The sequence below is a fragment of the Tamandua tetradactyla genome, chromosome 17, assembly GCF_023851605.1.
Source record: "Tamandua tetradactyla isolate mTamTet1 chromosome 17, mTamTet1.pri, whole genome shotgun sequence".
Lineage (NCBI taxonomy): Eukaryota > Metazoa > Chordata > Mammalia > Pilosa > Myrmecophagidae > Tamandua > Tamandua tetradactyla.
In genome coordinates this window covers 23,656,866-23,680,619 of record NC_135343.1, presented here as the reverse complement: position 1 = coordinate 23,680,619, position 23,754 = coordinate 23,656,866, and the positions used below count along the sequence as shown (strand labels likewise).

Below are 23,754 nucleotides of genomic sequence, written 5' to 3'. Positions count from 1 at the left end.
TCAGAGTTTGGTATGGGTTACTATTCCACAATTTTAGACTTTTCCTTCTAGTTTCTCCAAGACACTGGAGACCAAAAGAAATATCAATATGATGATTCAGCAGTCATACTCATTTGTTAAAGTCTATGTTCTCTGTTATAACTCCACCTTCTCTTTTAATCTTTCTCCCAATCTGTAGGGGTATTTGAGCCATGCCCATTCTAACTTTTTCATGTTGGAAGGAGCTGTAAATAATATCGGATAGGGGGATGGAACTAGTTGATTTTCTGGAGAAGCTGGCGCCTCTGGGTTTCAGGACTTATCTGGCCTAGGAAACCCTCTGAAGGTTGTAGGTAGTTTTTGTTTTGTTTTTTTTTGGGGGGGGAAGTATATATATATTTTATTATATGCCCTTTTTTGTGTAGTTTGAATTTTTACCACATACATGCATTTCTTCATTAACAATTTTAAAAAATGAAGCAGTAGATTAAAATACACAATAGTTTTTGAAAGTTCAGATTCAAAACTTGTACAAAAGTACAGTACGCTCAGGTCAGTATGACTGTCTTGAAAATGATAAATTCCTGGAATCTGTAAGTACCTACATTGTCCCTTAAATTGGCCCATCACAAACTCTATTCTGCAGCACCAATGCTAGTTTACCTATCATGGATAAACCAAGCCCATATTAGTGTAAGCATTTTTAAAAATATATTTTCATTGACGCATCTTCACACACATATAGTCCATACATGGTGTACAATCAATGGATCACAATATCATCATATATTTGTGTATCCATCACCATGAACATCTTTTAGAAAGAAATAAAAAGAAAAAATCATATATCCCATACTCTTTACCCCTCCCTCTCATTGACCACTAGTATTTCCAGCTACCCAATTTATTTTATCCCTTATCCACCCTATTACTTATTCATTTTTTATCCATATTTTTTTACTCATCTATCTGGATAGACAGAGTATCAGACACAAGGTTTTAAAAATATCAAATTCTTCAAAAATTTACATGGCATCCTTGTGCAGGGGCCATGCTAATCTTCTCTGTATCATTGCAATTTTAGTATATGCGCTGCTGTAGTGAGTACATATGTACCTATCTAGCACCAATCCCACATTGTCTTAATAATTTAGCTTTATAATAAGTCTTGAAGTTAGGTAGTGTCAGCATTCTGATTTTTGTCCATTCAGTATTGTGTTGGTTATTCCAGGTCTTTTGCTTTTCCATATATATTTTAGAATCAGTTTGATGATATCCATAAAATAACTTGCTGGGATTTACATGGCAATTACTCTGAACTATAGATCAAATTGGGAAGAATTCACATCTTAATAAGTTTTACTATTCACGATCATGGACTATTTCTCCGTTTACTTATATCTTTGATTTCTTTCATGAGAGTTTTGCGGTCTTCCTCATGTAGATTGTGCATGTAGTTTGCTAGTCTTTTACACAATGACTTTTTCCTTTCTATGGTACTAAACATAAGGGGCTTTTTTTTAATGTTAAGGTGCAATTGTTCATTGCTGGCATGTAGGAAAGGAGTTGATTTATACATTAACCTTGTATCCTGGAACCTTGCTCTAATTTCTTACTATTCCAGTTTTTGTTTTGTTTGATGGTTGGTTGGTTGGTTTTTGCTGTTGTTGATTCTTTGGGATTTTCTACATAGGCAGTCATATGATATGCACAAAAAAGAGACAATTTTATTTCTTCCTTATTGATCTATGTACCTTTTACTTTCTTTTATTTTGTTATCACATTACCAAGGACTTCTAGTACAATGTTGAATAGTAGTGTTAAGAGGGGCAGTCCTATCTTATTCTTGATCTTGGGAAGAAAGCATCCAGTTTTGCATCATTAAGTCTTATGTTAGCCATACATTTTCTGCAGATATGCTTTCTCAAGTTAAGGAAACTCTCTTCTATTCCAGTTTGCTTAGAGCTTTTATCATGAATGGATGATGGATTTTGTCAAATATTTTTCTGCATATATTGATATGATTTTTCTTCTTTAGCTTGCTGATGTAATGAATTACATTAATAGTTTTTTTGAATGATAAACTAGTCTTAAATACCTGGAATAAGCCCAGCTGGTCATGGTATATAATTCTTTTTATACATTGTTGGATTCAATTAGCTAATTTTTTGGAAGATTTTTGCATCTATGTTTATATGCAATATAAGTTTATAATTTTCTATCCTAGCAATATGTGCCTGTTTGAAAGGATTACACACCCTATAAAAGCCATTTTTAATCCTGATCCATCTTGCAGAGACAACCATTTTTTTAATCCCTATTTAGCACTGCAGTTTGGAGACTTGATTAGATTATCTCCAAGGAGATGTGCCCTGCCCAATTGTGGATATTAATCTTTGATTGGATGGGAGATGTAACTCCACCTATTCCAGGTAGGTCTTGATTGATTTACCAGAATCGTTTAAAAGAGGAAACATTTTGGAGAAAACTCAAGAGCAATGGAGAGTCATGAGAACTATGAGAGCCCTTGCAGCCAGAGACCTTTGGAAATGAAGAAGGAAAATGCCCCCAGGAGAGTTTCATGAAACCAGAAGCCCGGAGAGAAAGCTAACAGACATCACCATGTTCGCCATGTGTCTTTCCAGTTGAGAGAGAAACTCTGAACTTCTTGAATCCAGGTAACCTCTATTGGGGTCTTAATTTGGACATTTTTATAGACTTGCCTTAATTTGGACATTTTCATGGTCTTAGAACTGTAAATTTGCAACTTAATAAATTTCTCTTTTTATAAGTCATTCCATTTCTGGTATATCACATTCCAGCAGCTAACAAACTAGAACACAATATCTCTGTGTTGTTTTGGCATTGGGGTAATGTTGGTTGCATAGAATGAGGTAGGGAGTATTCCCTTTGCTTCTATTTTATGTAAGAGATTGTAGAAAATTTGTATCAGTTCTTCCTTAAATGCTTGGTAAAATTTACCAGTGAAACAACTGAGCCTGATGCTTTCTCTTTTAGAAATTTTTAAATCATTGATACAATTTCTTTACTAGATATAAGCCTATTCACATTATCTATTTTTCTGTGTATTTTGAAAGAGTGTGTTTTTCAAGGACTTGTTTCATCTCATCTAAGTAATTAACATTTGAGGTAGATATGTATCATAATATTTACTGTGTCATCATTTTAATGCCATTTGGATCAGTAGTAATGGGCTCTCATTAGTTTCTGATATTAGTAATTTGAGTCTTCTCTCTTATTTTCTTGGTTATTCAGGCTAGAGTTTATCAATTGTAATGATTTTTTCAAATAGTCAGCTCTCAGTTTCATTGACTGTCTCTATTCTGTTGCTGTTTTCAATTTCATTGATTTCTGCTCTAAATTTTATGTCTTTTCTTCTGCTAGCTTTAGATATATATTGTTATTTTATTTTCTAATTTCCTCAGGAGAGTCTTAGAATTGATTTTGGATTTTTCTTCTTTTGTTATATATGCATTCTATGTTATAGATTTTCCTCTTAAGCACTGATTTCACTGCATCCTGTAAATTTTGATGTTTTCAATTTAGTTCAAAATATTACTTTTTAATTTCCTGTGAGACTTCTTTGACCTATGTGTTATTTTGAAGTCTGTTGTTTGATCGCCAACTATTTGGGGGCTTATAGCTATCTTTCTATTATTGATTCCTAATTTAATTCCATTGTGGTTTGAAAGCATACTTTGTATGGTTTCCGTACTTTTAAATTTGTTAAGCTGTGTTTTATGGTCCAGGATGTGTTCTCCCTTGGTGATGTTCCATATGAGCTGGAGAGGAATGTGTATTTTGATGTTGGATGAAAGATTCTTCAAACACCAATTTCATTCAGTTTGTCGTCAGTGCTGTTCACTTCAGCTATATACTTACTGATTTTCTTTTGTCTGATGAATCTGTAAATTGCTGATAGAGGTGTGCTGAAGCATCCAAGTATAATGGTCTGTGTCTCCTTAAAGTTCTCAGTTTTAACCCAAACACTTGGATGCTCTGCCATTATGCTGATTTACAGTAAGGATTTTTATGTCTTTTTGGAGACTTGAACCTATTAGATAGGTTTAGATAACAATTCAGATAACAAAGGCATTATGTAATGCCTTTCTTTATCCCTGAGAACTTTCCTTGTTCTGAAGTCTGCTTTATCTGAAATTAATATAACTAGTCCGTTTTTTTTCTGTTTATGTGTTAGAATGATATGTATGTCTCCATTCCTTTTCTTTTTAAATTATTTATTTTTACTGATAAATAGTATGTATTCATATACCATGTAATAATCCAAAATAAACAAGCCATGGTTCACAATATCAACACATAGCTGTGCATTTATCATCTGTCAACTTTTTTTTTCTTTTTTGTGAAAAATAAGATATATACAAAAAAGCAATAAATTTCAAAGCACATCACAACAATTAGTTGTAAAACAGATTTCAGAATTTGTTGTGGGTTACAATTCCACAATTCTAGGTTTTCACTTCTAGCTCCTCTAAGAACTGGAAACTAAAAGAAATGTCAATAAAATGATTCAGCAATCATGCTCATTTGTTAAACCCTACCGTCTCTATAAAACTCTATCATCACCTTTGATCTTTCTCCCACATTTTAGGAGTATTTGAGCTATGCCCATTCTAACTTTTTCATGTTGGAAAGAGCGGTTGATAATATGGGATAGGGGTGATGGAACTAGTTGATGTTCTGGAGAGGCTGACCCCTCTGCATTTCAGGACTTATCTGGTCCAGAGATCTATTTGGAGGTTGTAGTTACCCTAATGTATGGAACTTCTGTAGAGTCTTATATAACATCCTAGGTTTTCTTTAGGATTGGCAGGAACGGTTTTTGTTGGGGTTTGGCAAGCTATGATACATAGCAATGTCTAACTGAAGCTTGCATAAGAGTGACCTTCAGAGTAGTCACTCGCCTGTACTTGAACGCTCAGCCACTGATACCTTATTTGTTATACTTCTTTTCCCTTTTTGGTCAGGACGGCATTGTTGATCCCACAGTTCCAGGGCCAGCCTCATGCCTGTGAGTCATCTCCCATGCCACCAGGAAGACTTTCACCCCTGGATGTTATGTCGCACATGTGGGGGAGGGCAATGATTTCACTTGCAGAGTTGGGCTTAGAGAGAGTGAGGTCACATCTGAGCAACAAAGGAGGTCCTCCAGAAGTAACTCTTAGGCATACCTATAGGTAGGCTAATCTTCTCTGCTACAAATATAAGCTTCACAAGAGTAAGACTCAAGATCAAGGGCTTGGCCTATTGATGTGAGTGTCCCTCATGTTTGAAATGGTATTAGGGGTTTCCCTGAGGGTAAAGCTTAATAGTTCCATATTTTTAGTCCCATCCCTCATAGGGTTTTGCTAATACTTCTTTGTTCTGGCTTATTTCACTCAGCATTATGTCCTCAAGGCTCATCCATCTTGTCATTTGCTTCAGAGCATCATTTCATCTTACTGCTGCATAATATTCCATTGTATATCTGTATCTAGATAGATAGATAGATAGATAGATAGATAGATAGATAGATAGATAGATAGATAGATAGATATACCACATTTTGTTAATCCACTCTTCTGATGATGGGCACTTGGATAGCTTTCATCTTTTGGCAATTGTAAATAATAATGTGTTATGAACATCAATGTGCAAATGTCTGTTTGTGTCACAGTCTTTGGCTCTTCTGCCTTTTCTTTTAATCTTTCTTTTTCTCTCTATATAAAATGGGTTTCCTGTAGACAATATATTGTTGAGACTTTATAATCTACTCTTCCATTCTCTAACTTTTAATTCATGTATTCAGACCATTCATATTCAAAGTGATAATTGAAATTGAAATTGATAATTTACCATGTTTGTAACTTTTCCATCCATTTCACTTCTTTGTTTCTTTTTTATCTTTCTGTCTTTTTCTGCTTTCTCTGGTTTTAACTGAACATTTTGTATAATTCATTTTCTCTACTCTCAGCATATTTATTATGCTTCATTTTAAATTTTTTAACAGTTGTCCTAATTTTTCAGTATGCATTTATAAGTTATCAAATCAAATTTTAGATAGCACTATTCTACCTCATGGGTAATGCAGGAACAATGCAAAAGAGTATCTCCAATTCCTCCTCATACTGTATAACATTGGTATTATTCATTTTACTTATGCCTAAACTATAGTCACTCAATGCATTGCTTCTACTATTTCTATTTTTAAAAATAATTTTCTGTTGGATCAATTAAGAGCAAGAAAAAAAGTTTTAATTCTACCTTCATTTATTCCTTCTCTAATGCTATTCCTTTCTTATGTCGATCTGAGATTCTGAATTACATGATTTTCCTTTTCTCTGAAGGACTTCTTTAAGCATTTCTTGTAACTAACCTCAATTTCCCATTTTTTTGGTTGTCTGAGATGGTCCTTATTTCTCTTTCACTTTTTTTGTTTTTTTGGCATGAGCAGGCACCAGGAATTAAACCCAGGTCTCCAGCATGGCAGGCAAGAACTCTGCCACTGCACCACCATTGCCCAACATTTTTTTCTTTTTTGTCTCGTTCACTTTTGACAGGCAATTTCACCAAATATGAAATTCTAAATTTGTGTTTTTTTCTTTTAAAACTATTTCACTCCATTTTCTGATTGCTTGCATGGTTTCTGAGGAGATGTCCAATATTATTTCTATACTTGTCCCTCCCTAGGTAAGTGTTTTTATTCTCTGCTTCTTTCAAAATTTTCTTTCACCTTTTTTTTTTTTGCAATTTCATGTGATATATCTAGGTGTGAATCTTTTACTATTTTTCCTGCTGAGTATTCTCTAAGATTTCTGAATCTGTAGTTTGGTGGTTGTCATTAATTTTGCAAAATTCTGAGCAAATTAAAACACTTTTGTGCATCAAAAAACTTCATCAAGAAAGTAGAAAGACAGCCTAAACAATGGGAGACAATATTTGGAAATGACATATCAGGTAAAGGTCTAGTATCCAGAATTTATAAAGAGATTGTTCAACTCAACAACAAAAAGACAACCAACCCAATTACAAAATGGGAAAAAGACTTGAACAGACACCTCTCAGAAGAGGAAACACAAATGGCCAAAAGGCACATGAAGAGATGCTCAACGTCCCTGGCCATTAGAGAAATGCAAATCAAAACCACAATGAGATATCATCTAACACCCACCAGAATGGCCAATATCAACAAAACAAAAAATGACAAGTGCTGGAGAGGATGCGGAGAAAGAGACACACTTATCCACTGTTGGTGGGAATGTCAAATGGTGCAACCACTGTGGAAGGCAGTTTGGGAGTTCCTCAAAAAACTGAATATAGAATTGCCATATGACCCAGCAATACCATTGCTAGGTATCTACTCAAAGGACTTAAGGGCAAAGACACAAACGGACATTTGCACACCAATGTTTATAGCAGCATTATTTACAATTGCAAAGAGATGGAAACAGCCAAAATGTCCATCAACAGACGAGTGGCTAAACTAACTGTGGTATATACATACGATGGAATATTATGCAGCTTTAAGACAGAATAAACTTATGAAGCATGTAATAACATGGATGGACCTAGAGAGCATTATGCTGAGTGAGACTAGCCAAAAACTAAAGGATAAATACTGTATGGTCCCATTGTTGAGTTGAACAATCTCTTTATAAATTCTGGATACTAGACCTTTACCTGATATGTCATTTCCAAATATTGTCTCCCATTGTTTAGGCTGTCTTTCTACTTTCTTGATGAAGTTCTTTGATGCACAAAAGTGTTTTAATTTGCTCAGAATTTTGCAAAATTAATGACAACCACCAAACTACAGATTCAGAAATCTTAGAGAATACTCAGCAGGAAAAATAGTAAAAGATTCACACCTAGATATATCACATGAAATTGCAAAAAAAAAAAAAAGGTGAAAGAAAATTTTGAAAGAAGCAGAGAATAAAAACACTTACCTAGAGAGGGACATTAGAGAATAAACTTGGAATATGTCATTGGTAACAGAGACCATCAGGAGTTAGAAACAGGGTAAGATAATGGGTAATTGGAGCTGAAGGGATACAGACTGTGCAACAGGACTAGATACAAAAACTCAAAAATGGACAGCACAATAATACCTAATTGTAATGTAATTATGTTAAAACACTGAATGAAGCTGCATCTGAGCTATAGTTTTTTTTGTTTGTTTGTTTTATATATATTTTTTGTATTTTGTATTTTTATTTTTTTCTCTTTATTATCATTTTATTTCTTTTTCTGTTGTCTTTCTATTTCTTTTTCTAAATCAATGCAAATGTGCTAAGAAATGATGATCTACATCTATGTGATGATATTGAGAATTACTGATTGCATATGTAGAATGGAATGATTTCTAAATGTTGTGTTAGTTAATTTTTTTTAATTAATAAAAAAAATAGCAAAAATACCTGAGTCTTAATGTCTCAACATTCCAATAGGATTAGGAAACTCATATAATGTAGAATGAGTGATTTGGGAGAAAATCTGTTCTCTCTATCTGATATTTAATAAAATGGAAGATAAATTCTTATCCTGTATTAATCATTCTCAGCTAATACACCCTGGCATTTCATAATGTATAAAGGTGAAAGGTCTTCTATATTGTAAATTCCCCCATAAGACACTGTTAAAAAATACATAATAATTTTGCAGCAAATGATGGTATTTTCAGGAACAGAAATAAGATTAACAACTGATTATACCTTAGTCAAAATATAGAATGAATGGTTGCATTAAAAAAAAATTCTGAGCAATTATTATTTGAAATATTTGTTCTATTTCCCGTCTTACTTTTCCTTCTGGTATTCCTATTATATGCATGCTACATGTTTTGTGATTATATCACAGTGCTTAGATATCCTGTTTATTTTGTTAAATTTCATTCTCTTATCACTTCAATTTCAGTTTAGTAAACTTCTGTTGATGTATTTTCAAGATTACTGATTTTTTCTTTGACTGTATCCTGTCACTGGTGAGCCCAACAAAGGCACTCTGCATTTCTCTTACCGTGTTTTTTTTTTTATTTCTAGCATGTCCTTTTGATTCTTAGTATTTCCATCTCTCTGCTTACATTACCCATCTGTTTTTGCATGTTGTCCACTTTTCCACTTTTTCTGTTATAGCCCTTCTATATTAATCATAGTTATTTTGAATTCCAGAATTTCTTCCTTACTTGAATCTGGGGTTCTGAGGCTTTAACGCTTCATATTTTTATTCTCTACCTTTTATTATACCTTGTAATCACTTTTTTGAAAGCTGGACATGATGTGTCAGGGAATAGAAATTGAAATAAATAGACCTTTAGTGTGAGTTTTTATGTCTGTCCGGCTAGGAGGGAAAAATCTTTAATGTTTGTTGTAGTTTTTGATGTTAGAGGCTTCAGTTTCCTCTAGTGGCCTTGTTTTGTTTTCTTCTCCTCTGTTGTTTTTTGCCTTAACTAGATTTTTCTTCTTAAGTAGAGTCTGTCTTACTGCTTTTTCAGTATAATCCATTGATATTATTCTGGAGTCATGTTGATGTGGTGGAATGGTTTTGGAGAGAAGAGTTCTATAATCTTATAATTAAATCTCCATTTTAGTTGTCAAGAGTTCCTGGGCAGTGACTTTTAGAAGAATTTTTTAGACCTTATTTTTCCACCCCTTTTGCAAGACAGGGAGTCCAGAGGAGCCTCGAGTTATCCAGTTGCTATTTCTCTAGGTTAGACAAGGCTCCAACAAAGTTCCACTGACTTCAGGTTTCTGTCTCAGAGAACAGAACTCTCTGATCATAATTCAAATGGCTACTGTTCCTCTGGGTATGTTTCAAAATGGCTTACCCTGTCCCCTTGCCTAGGACAAGCGGATATTTCTGTGACTTTACTTGGAGACTTCCTTAGGCTGCTGAGGGTAAAACTCATGAAGGTGTGGGCCTCCTCACCTTCTACCCCCACCCCATGAATGGTCCCTTGGAGTTCTTAACTCTCAAACTAATTTCACCCTCATCCTCCAGCAACTCATCGATTACCATTTCAATGTTCCTATAGTATTCCTTCTGATTCCAGTAAGTTATGATTCTTTGTCTTCTCTGTCTCTCCAGTTTTTCAGGTTATAATTTTTGGGGGTGGGATGGAGATTGACTTGCTCTATAACTTCAATTCTCTGGTCAATCAAGAAAAGTTGATTTTCAGTTGGCTCAGATTTTTTATTATGAAGCTGGAAGTGATGACCAGCAATTCTTTTACATTAATTTTGTAATATCAGCTTATCTAAAATATTAGTGTTTGTTTCGATCACTGCATATGTTTTTTATCTTCTGTGTACTGTCAAATAGAAAAGGGGAAAGAAGACAATTTAATTGACCCTTTACCTTAAACACTCTTTTTCCTTAATATGAAAACCTGGAATCATTCATATTTTAATGCTGAGGACATTATTAGAAGGAGATGAGTGGCAGCTCTTTATCATTTCTTGGAAATATGAATAACAGATGGCATTTCCTCTTTTCTACTTGTCATCATTCAGAAGAAAACAATTAACAGCAAATGAGTCTTAGCAAATAGTTTGCATGCTCATTTCTGCAATGGCTATTTTTATAAGAATCATAAATCACTGCAGCATGTTTAAAATATCTTTTAATGTTCATTTGGCATTCTAGTTCCGTCTGATGTTTTCATTTTGAGAAAATTATCTAAATGGTGTTATATTAATCTTTAGTAAATATAGATAGTTAATCATGAAGTTAAAGCAGTTATATTGGGTTTAATACCCCAGATGAAAATATGTGGCTTTTTAAATCTTTGGGGCTCTAATGTGAATCTACAGTGAAGTTAATAAAGTTTAAACTTTGGAACCCTTCCCTTGTAGAGCTTCTCCCCCTGTTTGAGAGAGGCCTTCATAATCTGTTAACCTAGTCTAGTCACATGTTTTTGTAAAATTTGCAAACGTAAACTATTTTAATCATGATTAGTTAAGACTTCTGTCTTTTTCCTCTTTGATTTCTTCTTAATGACTCTCCTTTTGTTTCATATAGGGTAGTTTTGGCATAGCAACAGGTATTTCATAGATTTGGCTGAGATCATTGAGTTAAGGATACCTTTAGATTGAGTTTAGAGGATTTATTTATGTAGTTTGCACCCACTCTGGCACCTTCATAAGTTATCAGCCACCCCATTGTGCCAATATTTTTCAGCAATATTCCTATTACAACAAGAAGGTGCTGGCCAGAATTTAGTGTCTATAGCACCCAGGTCTGGAGGAAAAACAAAATGTAAAAGATACAAAGCCTGAAATGAGTCTGTGGAAGATGTTCTAAATCATGAGAGAAAAACTTGAAGGAGGGTGCTACATTATCATTGAAATTAGAAAGTGAAAGTTCTTTTTTATTAGGAATAAAATCAGAGTATTAGTTATTTATTGCTGCATAGTGAATTATCCAAAACTCAACAGTGTAATACAACAACCATCTATTTTTCTCACACAGATTCTGAGGGTTTGGAATTTAGGAACAGCTTAGCTGTGTAGTTCTGGCTCTGGCCTCTAATGAATTTAGAGCTACTAGATCCTCTAGTGGGTAGAGGATCCAATTCCAAAATAGCTCATTTACATGGTTTTTGGCAGGAGGCCTCAGTTTCTTCTTTCCTAGGCTTCTCCATGGGACTGCCTACTGACATGCACAACGGCCGTTTTACCCTAGAACAAGTGATGAGAAAGAGCAAAGAGGAAGTCACGGTGCCGTCTATGAACTAGTCTCCAAAGTCTCACATTGTCATTTTCACTTTATTCTAATCATTAGAAGTGAGTCACCAAGTCTGGCACTCAAAGGGAGAAGAAATTAAGCTCCACTTAATTAATGGAGGAATATCAGTGAGATTTTAAACATCTTAAGCCACCACTGTCAGAAATAAAATTCTCTTTTTTTAACAGACATAATTCACAATAGCATTGATTAGAATTCCCCTCTGTAGGACACAAACTTGTAGTATTACAAAGAGTACGTGCCCAACTGTCGTATTTCATAGAAAAGAAAAGCAATGGCCATTTTCCAGATTTAATAACAACACTACAAGATTTTACACGACTTTATCGATAATACCCTGTGAAGTTGAAAGAAACTTTTCTAAACTATCAATTAAAAAGAAAGGAAATTGCTCAGCATCGCTAGAGAAGATATCTTTCTATTATGTTTATAGAAATAATATGTTTAAATTATCAAATGAAAAGGTGATCTAACAGCAGGCAGCCAAAAAATATAGAGAAAAAAAATTACAGCATTGCATCAGGTAGACAGTTAATACAAAATGTATGGGTTTTCCCCCTGTGTGATGTTATGGTATTGGACATAATTTTAGAATTTTTGTACTCTGTTATCATTAGTATTTTCTTTCTAAGTAAATATGCACTTTGATTCTAATTTATATTAATTTACTTGAAAAGAATCTCTCAAGTTATATAAACATGAAGGCCCCAAAATCTTGATTGGACCCTGCCAGGGCTTCTCGCTTAATGAACTTGGTTTTATAGAAAGTTTCGAACTTTGAAAGAGATTAAAATAATGAGATTTAGAAATACACTAAATACTCTTTGGTTTGTCAAACATTGTTAAAATTATGTGAATGCATTCATGAGCTAATAGTATAATGCAGTATTTATATTAGACAGATTTAGAAAATGATTTAACAAAATAAGTTAGAGTTTGGGAAACCTAGTTCCCTAGCTTTTTCCATTATTGAATGTCATGATCTTGATGAATGTCACAGGGACATTTAACAGACTAATAGTTAATATTTATTTTAAAAACTTGGAAATACAAATTCTTATAGGTGGCTTTAAAAAATATGTGTTAGAAATGTGAGTTTTCAAGGAAGTATCTCTTGGGAAGGCTCACTGAATAATTATAATCAAGCTATGATAGATGTAAGAATTTTAAAACAGGGAAGAACTAAAGATTTTTCCATGGATATATGACTATTCACAATCAAACTTAGGGTGATAGCATTGGTTTCAAGAAGGTTTAAATCTTATATTTGCATGGGGTATATTCTGGCAGTTTGTCATTTTGATGGTTCTTAAATTTGAGCTTTCAAATATAAATTGTTATCACTTAGTAAAATGAGTGAGTGAATTTTTTTCTTTTTCTTAATATATCCAGTATGGGTATGTGACTCTGCCAATGTGAGACAGCTTATTGGCAAAGTTGAAAGAATGCTTTGGGTTATTATCTTAAAATCACACTTAAGCTTTATTCCACCCAAAACTATGGTAAGCACCGTAAACAACAGAATGCAGTATTTATGATGGAAGGGGTCACAGCTAGCCCAAAGATTTAGTGAACAGGAGAAAATACTTGCCCTCATCTGCTCAATCTAAAACTCAGATTCCCTCAACTCTTCCCAATGTTTCATCTCCACTAATGATTCCAACCTCTTCCAAAACAGAATGTGTGTGTATTATCTGCACTGTGGTTTCTATCCAAAATAAGAATAGAAATAACTACCTCAAAGCATTGCTAGAGAGACTAAAAGTGGGAATTCTGTAAAATATCTGCTCTATTTTGTGTGATTTTATAGAATCTCAGAAAATGGCAACCTAGGTGGCACTTGATGCACTTCTTAGCCAATTGTTTCCATATCAAGATTTCTTTTATAGATAATACACCTTAAGAACACAAGAGGTAGTATGATTTGGTATTACAGTCACCTGAAACCTTATTCCAAAGGGAACTTAACAAAAGCATAATGATGCTGAATGGGGATTATGTTAAGTATCTGAAAAGAAGGTAACAGAACCATTCCCTTGTGTGAACTAGATATGCCACTGAATCCACAGACATGCCATTAATAGGAAACAGCTTGAGATTTATTTTTAATTATAGGCAGTTAATTTGCCTTCTGGGGTTTTGCATTTATTTGGAAAATAGTGAACCAACTCCTTTGAAAAATAACATAAAGATTAATTAACTTTTAAAGGCTGTATTATATCTATGGCTGAATAGATAAGCTATAAATTTAAAGCTGCCAATTTTCACTGAAATCTGACAAAGGGAAACGGCAAAGAGAAAACAAAGTTAGAGTAAGAGAAGAAGAAAACAAGGACCCTTCATGTAACTAAATATCATAGAGATTTAAAGATGGGAAGACAATTTAAGTTATCTTATTTGTCTTCTTAACAACCTAGAATCACCTCAGTGTGCATGGACTATTTTTAATGACCCAAGTGATGGAAAACCTTTGCCATTGCCTTTAGCAATCAGTTCTACCACATGAACTCCTGTTTTTGAAAATTTATTTAAGTATATTTTCCCCTCCTCCCAGGTTTCAAATCAGTACTGAATTTATAAATCAGAAAAAAATGCATTATGTTTTATGTTTAAAATAGAATATTGGGCGGGACATGGTGGCTCTGCACCTGCCATGCCGGGGACTTGGATTCGATTCCCGGTGCCTGCCCATGCAAAATAAATAATAGAATGTGGTATTTGAGATACACAGAGATGCATTTCAATAATAATAATAGTTACCATCATCAAATGCACATATATGCTCTTGCAAAGGAAATATATTAAGTGTATTACTGACCTAATTCTAAATAAGAGAGCGAAAGAGACATTGTTATCCAAAGTTTACAGATAACATTGAAGAGAGAAGCTCATTGAGATAAAAGAATAAAAGGAACTTAGCCACAATCCAAAATAGCAAAGAAAAGAGCCAGGATTCAAACTCAAGTCTGCTTAGTTTCATGGGTAATTTTTCCAAAATGACATGAAATTGAAATTTTTTTGTGACAGCATCTTTCCTTATCAGTGATTACTTTCAGCTGTCATGGCATTTCTGCTTCAGAATGATACCACACGCTGTGACAGATATGCAAATAGCACTTGAATAGAAAAGGAAAGTTAAAATAAGGCACAATAAAGAAGAAAAGACATAATAAAATAGAGCTGGTGAATAACTCACTTGAAGGAAGAGCAATATAAAATCTCTTTTTCTGTCATTTCAGGAAGAAATTTTGTTTTGAAAGTTTTTCTTCTCTTAAATAAACATAAGTGGAATAGAAGAATTAATTCCTTCTCCTTGCCAAATGTCATTTATTTATGAAGCAGTAATTTGGTCAATTTCTACAAATGTTTCTGACTGAAATAATGTGTAAACTGCAATAATTGGGTATAGCGTCCAATATATGTTCTTTAGGTAATGCATGTTAATCGTGTTGTTCATATTTTATCTTTTCCTGATAATTTGAATTTCATTTTCTACCCATTACCAAATGTAGAAAATCTCCCATTATATTTATAGATTTACTATTTCTCCTTTTGACCATCAATTTTTCCTTTAAATTTTTGGGTTCATGCTATTATGTGTCCCAGACATTTCAAAATTCTGTGTTTGCCTGGTAAACCTTTATCATTATGAAATCTATTTCTATCACTGCTTTTTGTGACATAAAATCTGCCTTGTAAATATTAATATAGTGATGCCGAATTTCTTTTGGTTAATATTTGTGTATATTTTTAATTTATCTTTACTTTTAAAACTTCTGTTTATATATTTTATGTGTTTCCTCCTAAACAGCATTTATTTTTTTCAAATCTGTTCATCCTTGTCTTTATCTGAAACTTAATGTGCTGGTTTGAAAGGATGTATGTCCCCTAGAAAAACCATGTTTTAATCAAAATCCCATTTCATAAAGGCAGTATAATCCCTATTCAATACTGTATGCTTGAAACTGTAATCAGATCATCTCCTTGGAAATGTGATTTAATCAAGAGTGGTTGTTAAACTAGGTAAGGTGATGACATGTCTCCACCCATTTGGGTGGGTCTTGATAAGTTTCTGGAGTCCTATAAAAGAGGAAACATTTTGGAGAGTGAGGGAAATTCAGAGAGAGCAGAGAATGTTGCAGTACCACGAAGCAGAGAGTCTGCTAGCCAGAGCTTTGGAGATGAAGAAGGAAAACACCTCCCAAGGAGCTTCATGAAACAGGAAGCCAGGAGATAAAGCTAGCAGATGATGCTGTGTTCACCATGTGCCCCTACAGCCAAGAGAGATACCCTGACCATGCTGGCCATGTGCCTTTTCACTTGAGAGAGAAACCCTGAACTTCATCAGCTTCTCAAATCAAGGTATCTCCCTGGATGCCTGTGATTGGACATTTCTACAGACTTGTTTCATTGGGACATTTTCTCAGCCTTAGAACTGTACACTAGCGAGTCATTAAAATCCCCCTTTTAAAAGCCATTTGTTCCTGGTATATTGCATTCTGACAACTAGCGAACTAGAACACTTAACATCTCTTTTTATATTTAATGTAAGTACTTAGATTTTGGAGTTTAAAATTTATAACCTTATTTTATTCTGTCTGTCACAAATTATTTGTTTCTTTATCTTCTTCTTTCAAAACTGAGTTTTTTTATTTTGTTTTTTTCTCTATGATTTTAAAGTTTTAAACTTTAATTCTCTTTGTTTAGTGTCCATCTGGTAATGATGCCATCATTCTGGACATATCAAACCTTTACTTCCTGTTCTTAAATTAAAAACAGGGCAACAGTAGCTCAGTGGCAGAGTTCTTGCCTGCCATGCCAGAGACCCGGATTCATTTCCCAGTGCCTGCCCATGTAAAAAAAAAAAATGATTTTAAAATATTTCATTTCTGATTACTCTACCTTTACCAATATTTTATTGCCTGTCATTTTAATCCTATCTTGATTTTTTTAATGGTGTATATAATTATTACTGTCTTATATGGAACACTTTTATTTACATATGTTGATTTTTATACAGGTTTCTATGTTTTTTTCATTTCAGACTTTCCATTGAGTATTATATTTTCCTTCTTTAGAATTTCCTTTAGTGAATATGTGTTGGTAATAAATACTTTTTTACTGAAAATGTCTATAATTTTCTTTCGTTCTGGTTATTATTTTCTTTCAGCTCAGTGAAGACATCATTTAAGTATCTTCATCTTTGTAGGTTGCTATTAAGAAGAATGCTCTTGTTCTACCTGTCATTCCTTTGAAAGTTTTTGTTCTCCCACTTCTTTGTGAAAGTTTTTATTTTCTTTAATGTTCTTTCATTTTACTCTTATTTTGCCAGTTTTAAAAAGTAAGTGCGTGGGTGGGCCACAGCGGCTCAGCAGACAGAGTTCTCACCTGCCATGCCAGAGACCTGGGTTCGATTCCCAGTGTCTACCCATGATATAAAATAAAAAATAAAATTAAAAAAATGGATGTTTTCTTTCCTTTCTTCTCCTCCCTCTTTCCATACCAATCTTTCACCTTCTTTTTTATTCCTTCCTATTCTTTCTTCTTCCTCCTCTTCCTCTCTCTCCTTTTCCTTCTTCATCATCCTTGGTATGTTCTGAGACATTATAACCTGTGGACTTTTTTTTTCATTAGTAATGGAAATTTTCTGCTATTTTCTTTTCTTTCTTAAAATTTTTATTAGAGAAATTGTGGGTTCACAGAAAAATCAGGCATAAAATACAGGATTCCCATATAGCACCCTATTAACAGCTTGCATTGGTATGGTACATTTGTACAATTGGCGAAAGCACATTTTTATAATTGTACTATTAACTGTAGTCCATGGTTTAACTTAGGGTTCACTGTTTGTATAATGCAGTTTCATGGATTTTTTAAATTATATCCTATTACCATATATACAATATCACATTTTTAATCACATTCAGATATATATCTCAGTGCTGTTAATTATGTTCACAATGTCATGTGTCAGCACAACACCATACATTAGCAAACATTTCCATCGCTCCAAATAGGAGCTCAGTACATTTTTTTAAAAAAAGAAAACAAAAATAAAAGTAAAAAGAACACCAAAACATCCCATCCTCCCTATCATTTTCTTTGTGTGTGTGTGTTGTTTTGTGTGTGTGTGTGTGTCTTTTTTTCTTACTCATCTGTCCTTACACTGGATAAAGGGAGTGTCAATCACATGGTTTTCACAATCACATGGACAGACCTTAAAAGCTCTGTAGTCATTCAATAATTTTCAAGAATCAAGACTCTTGGTTTACAGTTCAATAGTTTCAGATTTTTTCCTCTAGCTACTCCAATACACCAAAAACTGAAAAGGGATATCTATATATTGCATAAGAATAACTTCCAGAATGACCTCTAAACTCTATTTGAAATCACTCAGCCACTGAAATTTTATTTTATTTCATTTTTTCTTCCCCCTTTTGATCAAGAAGTCTTCCTTACTCCCATGTTGCTGGGGCCAGGCTTTTTTTTTTTTTTTTGCCATTTTCTGTTTAAATAGACTTTTATATCTTTGTTTTCTCCCCACGACTCCAATTTAATATATGTTAGGCATTCTTATTGTAAACTTCACATTTTTTACACATTCTGTATTTTCTTCTTTCTTGTCTCTGTACTGCATTCTGGATTTTTTTTTCCTGATTTACCTTCCAACCCAATTGTACTTTCATATGCCACTTTTATAATTACTTTTTCTTTATAGTTATTTTCAAGGTTATTATTTATTTATTTAAACATATTATGTGTGCTGGTTTGAAAGGAAGTATGCCCCCTAGAAAAGCCATGTTTTAATCTAAATCCCATTTCATAAATGAAGAATAATTCCTATTCAATACTGTATGTTTGAAACTGTAATCAGATCATCTTCCTGGATGACGTGATTTAGTCAAGAGTGGTTGTTAAACTGGATTTGGTGACGACATGTCTCCACCCATTTGCATAAGCCTTGATTGGTTTTTGGGAGTCCTATAAAAGAGGAAACATTTTGGAGAATGGGAGATTCAGAGAGAGCAGAGAATGCTGCAGCACCAAGAAGCAGAGAGTCCACCAGCCAGCAACCTTTGGAGATGAAGAAGGAAAACACCTCCCGGGGAGTTTCACAAAACCGGAAACCAGGAGAGAAAGCTAGCAGATGACACGGGGCTCGCCACGTGCCCTTACAGATGAGAGAGGAATCATGACTGTGTTCACCATGTGCCTTCTCACTTTAGAGAGAAACCCTGAACTTCATCAGCCTTCCTGAACCAAGGTATCTTTCCATGGATGTTTTTGATTGGACATTTCTATAGACTGGTTTTAATGGGGACATTTTTTTGGCCTTAGAACTGTACACTAGCAACTTATTAAATTCCCCTTTTTAAAAGCCATTCCATTTCTGGTATATTGTATTCCGGAAGCTAGCAAACTAGAACATTATGCATAGTTATTTTATAATCTATATTAACTAATTCTAATAACTGAGGAATTTATGCCTATTTATGATCTCTTATCTTTTGTATTTGCTGTCACATGCTCATATGCATGATACCTTATGTTTTCTTTCTTTCTTTAACTTTTCATTTCTTTTTTTTTTATTGCTTGCTGGGCATTGTCCTTGAGAAACTATGTACAAGTATTTCCAAAAAATTAGAACAGATGTACTTGCCATTCGAGATACTTTATGTTACTTCTCCCTGGTACCTATGGGAGAAGTTTTCAGCTGAATCTTGCTAGGCTATTTATACCTGAGAGGCGTGGACATGTGCAGACAGGCCAAGGCAGGCAACTTTGCAATACATTGAGTCTGGGGAGGGCTTTGGGAGACTATACTTTTAGTTCTAATTCACTCTTATGCTTATCATGAGATTGTAGTTATTTGACTTCTTTGCTTAATGTGGAAAATATGTTATATGATTCTTCATCTTGGGTGGACTTTGAGCTATAATATCCATGATCCTGACACTGAATCTGTGAAACCAAAGCTAGAGTGACAATATCGGCAAATGTAATCAGGAGAAAAGTGGGCTTTGTGTTTTGAAAGTCAGTTTAACTCTCTGGGTTCAGAGTTTCTTGCAACAATTGTCCTGGCATTCATTTCCAAGAATTTTCAAATATAGATGATGTAGATATATATGTAGGTATAGTTATAGATAAGGACATTGTGCTGGTTTGAAAGGAAGTATGCCCCCTAAGAAAAGCCATGTTTTAATATAAGTATCATTTCATAAAGGTAGAATAATCTCTATTCAATACTGCATGTTTGAAACTGTAATGAGATCATCTCCCTGGATGATGTGATTTAGTCAAGAGTGGTTGTTAAATTAGATTAGGTGACGACATGTCTCCACCTGTTTGGGTGGGTCTCAATTGGTTTATTGGAGTCCTATAAAAGAGAAAATATTTTGGAGAATGAGAGATTCAGAGAGAGCAACACTATGAAGCAGAGAGTCCACCAGCCAGTGACCTTTGAAGATGAAGAAGGAAGACGCCTCCCGGGGAGCTTCGTGAAACCGGAAGCCAGGAGAGAAAACTAGCAGATGATAACGCCATGTTCGCCATGTGCCCTTCCAGCTGAGAGAGAAGCCCTGAATGTGTCCGCCACATGCCTTCTCACTTGAGAGAGAAACCCAGAACTTCATCGGCCTTCTTGAACCAAGGTATCTTTCCCCGGATGCCTTTGATTGGACATCTCTATAGACTTGTTTTAATTGGCACATTTTCTTGGCCTTAGAACTGTAAACTAGCAACTCATTAAACTCCCCTTTTAAAAGCCATTCTGTTTCTGGTATATTGCATTCCAGCAGCTAGCAAACTAGAACAGACATAGATATACCTATAGATATACATGTAGAAATGGAAGTATCCAAATACTTCAAAAAAATTTGCTTAAAGCCACAAGGATTTTCTCACCTCTGGGTGAGAAATGCTGGTCAGTTGGACCTGGTAGGTTCTAGAATACCTTTGCTCATAAATCTATGGTTAGTTTGTGGGCCATTTTCTTCATGGAACTTGACTGGGCCCTCTCACATCTCTCAGGCCTCAGCTGGGATACATCAGGTGACTCAGCTCTAATTCTCATGGTTTGATATCTTCCAACATGCTATTCAGGACCTGTTCAAATGTTGAGAGAGAAGAGCACAGGGATGTCTGAAGCCTTGGAGTATGACTGACATGCTATCACTGCGGTGCCATGCTGCTGCCAAAGCAATTTACCAGCAACACCGATTCAAGGTGGGGGAAATAGACCCCAAGTCTTAATGGAAAAAGCACTGAAGACACATTGTAAAGGATATGAATACGAAGACAGAGAATTGAGGTCATTTTGTAAGCTAGCACAAATCTGCAATTTACCATTTTCTTTAATTATATTGGGATAGTTGGTCTGAAGAACTGAAGTCAATGCATTGTCTTTCATCTATGGATATCTTTCTCCTTTTCTTTCTGCTTTCTCATTTTTCTTTTTTTCTTTCCTTCTCATAATTGTGATTTAAATCACTTTGAAAGTTTATATTCTGAAATATTTCTTCCTAGCTCAAATCATTAATTTATCCTTTTTCTTCCCTCAGCATTCTTTTTCCTTTGACCTTTTAAATTTAGATTTTATCTTTCTTTCTGATCTGAAATTATTTATTGATTGTTTATCCTCCTCTTGTGTCTAATAAACAAAACAAATATACCTGGTTCTGTTTCTCCAACAATTGGGACATATTCACAGAGATAGACCCCACATCTTCTTTTGTTAAGTTCCAGTTATATTCTGAAGATTTTCTGAATGCTAATTTCTGTCTTTCAATTGGCTTAGTTATGCAGCTACTAACAAATAACTTGAGATTTGCAAAGGTTTCAGTTAAATTAACTGGGTTAGTTTCCAGTTGTATTCATTAGTTTTGGAGTAAAGCCATCCCTGTCTATGCCAAAATTATTTTTCTCATTTAAAACCTGAGGTTACAAATTTCAAGGTATTATTGGAAGGGCTAGCTGGTTTAAAGCAGAATAACAAAAGGTTTATGTTAAAAACCATCAGACAGAAGAAATTAACATAGCTCTAAGCTTGGTTAGGTTTTGATATTTGGGTGTTCCAACTTAAAAAGATTAACTTACACCAGGCTAGGTAAGATACACACACATATGCACATACACACACTCTGCTTTTCCCTTGTTCAAGATGCCATGATAGTTTTAGAACAATCCTGGCATCCAATAAGAGTAGGTCACAATAGAGATTGTTGAAACACAGATCATACATTTCAATGTCAAAATAAGGGAAAAGTTTAAGGAATGAAATTTTATGTTGACATAATGGAATTATTGAGAAGATAGTTAACCTTACAAAAATATCGGAAAAATTACAGTATAATAATCATACTGAACATTAATTGAGTGATTTCTAAGTACAAGGCACTGTGCTCATGCTACTTCACATGTAAGATCATTTACATTTCAGAATAACATTTGAAGCATTACTTATTATCATCCCAACTTTAAAGATATCAATTGAGACTTAAAGAGATAACATAGTGTCCCCCAAAGAATGTGGCTCATAGATGGAACTCAGAATTAAATTTAAACAATCTGACTGCAAAACCACGATGGACTGAAATTATAAAGCCCAGCAAACTGTGTACTAGCTTTATCTACTTGAGTATGTTAATTAACCTTTCTAATTCTAAATTTTCACATTTGCTTAATGGTGGCAATAATGAATATATAAAGATTTTACAAAGTACCAAAATCTTATCAGCATCATCTCATTTAGTATTGATGTCCCCATTTTATAGATGCTGTACAGAAATCTTTTTTTTTTTTTTTTTTTATTATTTTTTGTTTGTTTGTTTGTTTTTTTTTTTTTACATGGGCTGGGGCCAGGAATCGAACCGGGGTCCTCCGGCATGGCAGGGAAGCACTCTTGCCCGCTGAGCCACCGCGGCCCGCCCTGTACAGAAATCTTTTAAAGCCACTGAGGTAGGAGGCTGTGGAATCAGAAGTCAAATACAGGCCACCCATTTCTGGAAACCAAGTCAGGAAACTGCTATCCAGTTGATGTCATAATTTGTGAGGCTGAAATAAGATCTCCTAAATCCCGTGTGTAGTAAATAAAATGGCAGCAATACGGTATTAGTTACATTATTATTATCATCATCACTGTCATCAACTTTAACTCACAACTCTTTCTCTAGAAGTTTTTGCTTTTTCCAAGAACTTATTCTGTTTTAGTAAGTGCAGTCATAGTGCCACAGTGGTGCTCTGTTTAATTAAAATAACAAATTCAAATGTCCTGTTTTGTTTCAAGTTTAAAGAGAAGTGATTTTATTCCCTCCAACGTTTCCAACCTGTCTGGCAATCCCACATACCAAAGAGGACTCTAGGCTGATTTTATCCTTTAATCATCTAATGATGCTGGGAATCATTTGGTGCTTGAGAAGGCTGTACTAATGAACCATATATAGCAAAGCTTCATCATGAGCACTTGTCTCATGGGGTGTTTTATGGGTAAATTGTATTTTATGCATGATTTTTCTGAAAACTTACAAACTCTCTATTAAAAGATTCTTATGTGACACTGACTGTTTCTATGTGTATAAGCGTTCTTTCTATATATGCAAATTATGAAAATCCTAACCCTCCAAGGTATAAATGTCTTCAAGTACTCTAGTAGCATAATGAATTTTATATTGAATGGATGCTGTACATCTGAGCGCATGTAAGGAAGGCAATGATTGAGCTTAAGAAAGATGTAGAATAACTCAGGATTAGAAAGGGTGAAGGAGAAAACTTGAAATGAAAATAAAATGTTCATAGCTGAAATCCCTGCTTTGGAAACCTTATCTATGGCCAGGTACCATGAGTGGAATTGGCCATAGCATGACAAAACCAATTGGAAATGGAGTGTAGTGAAGCCTGTAACATGGAAGAGGATGATGCTAATACATCCAAAAATAGTGGGGTTACATCAGTTAAAGAATAATTTTTCCTGTGGTTGAAATAGAGTATTATTGACAATTGAGGGGCGGGGCA

At 34.3% G+C, this 23,754-nt stretch overlaps 1 non-coding gene across 1 annotated transcript; it reads right to left on the bottom strand.

Moving 5' to 3' along the window:
* Window positions 1-980: 980 nt before the first annotated feature.
* LOC143661855 (U6 spliceosomal RNA) lies at window positions 981-1,087 on the bottom strand. The gene has a single exon (XR_013164892.1). It is a non-coding gene; the product is annotated as a U6 spliceosomal RNA (small nuclear RNA).
* Window positions 1,088-23,754: the final 22,667 nt, after the last annotated feature.